Genomic DNA, 1,511 nt, shown 5'->3' on the forward strand with positions numbered 1-1,511 from the left:
TGTGTTGTGTTGTGTTGTGTTGTGTTGTGTTGTGTTGTGTTGTGTTGATGGCGGTTTTGCACGCTTGTGGCAGAGAAGGATAGATGAATGGATGGATGGGTGGATGGGTGGGTGGCGTGTGGGGCTTGCTACGTTTGCGTGCTTTGGGGATGGTGTGTGGGGCATCATAGGGCATCACGGATGTAAAAGGGGGGACAGTGCTCTGTTCTGTACGTGTTTGCAGGAGGGATGGTGTGCAGCATCTTTTACAGCAGATTGCTGAGGAATAGTACATGGGGTTTTGCACATCTGCTGGCGGGAGGAATGATGCACAGCACTTTGCACAAGTGCTTGCAGGAGGGCTGATGCACGGGGCTTTCTGTGCGTGCTTTCAGGCAGAATGGTGTCCCAAGTGAAAAGCAGCTTCAGGGACAGCGCTGGAAGCAAGCAGCTCCACAGGCACTCTGTTGTACGTTGATATCCAATGCACGCTGGGGATGGGACAAACTCGGTTCTGCACAGCATTAGGATATCGGGTTTTGCTTGGTGTGCAGTGGTGGTACTGTGTGGGTTTTGCACATGCGTGTGCAGTGGGGATGGCGTGTGGGATTTTGCATGTTTGTGAGGAGTAGGGATTGTGTTTGGGGCTTTGTGTGAGTGCATCGTTGGGGATGTGGCATGTCATTCTGTGTGAATGTGTGTACAGATGGGTGGCATGCAGTGCTTTGCACACTTGCAAAACAGAGAGATGGTGCATGGGTTTCTGTGTGTGCATGTAGTTGTGTACACGCAGCAGGGATGGCAGAGCTGCAGTGTGGCCTGGCTCCGTTCCTTCAAGTGCTCAATAACCATCTGGGCTGGAGAACAGCGGGGACCCTGCGGCTCTTCCTGCTTTCTCCCCTGTGCAGATAATTACGAAGGTTTTCAAACCCATAAGGAAATCCTCCCTTTAAAGCCGCTTACCAGCGGGAGCCGTGCTGACTCCCGCAGGCAGAACCAGGGCTCAGCGCGCTCTGCGCGAGCGGCACGGAGGGATAAAGCTGCAAAAGTCACCTGCAAACCTCGCACTGCGCTGCGACCCTGAGTGCCTCCGTGCGCCCCAGAGTGCTCCGAGGTCCACCTAGCACGCTCTGGGGCACCTCGGCCTCCTCCCAGATCTCCCATATGAGATTCACGGCGCAGATCCAGCCAGCTTGGAGCCTCCTAGGCTCCCGATGTTTCCCAGGACGCCCCAATCCGCTCCCGGAGCTTCTCTTTGCCTCTGCGTTGTCCCGGAGCCTCCCGGAAATTCTAACCTCAGCACTAAAATGGCCGACCGGAAATGGATACGGCCAGGACCGGAAGAGTTGTCGGAGGGTGGAGAACGCCTCCACAACAAACATGGCCGCCAGGAAGTAACAAACGTCACAGCCGGCTTGCTGGACCGGAAGTGTGGCGGCACAGGACTACAGCTCCCAGCATGCCTCGGGACACAGCCCTGTCTGAACCTATGGCATCCCGCGGGGTGTGCTGGGAGACAGGGGAGCCTCCTG

The sequence above is a fragment of the Lagopus leucura genome, unplaced genomic scaffold (assembly GCF_019238085.1).
Source record: "Lagopus leucura isolate 7727_CA_CO unplaced genomic scaffold, USGS_WTPT01 35047-1_obj-0_obj, whole genome shotgun sequence".
Taxonomy (NCBI): Eukaryota; Metazoa; Chordata; class Aves; order Galliformes; family Phasianidae; genus Lagopus; species Lagopus leucura.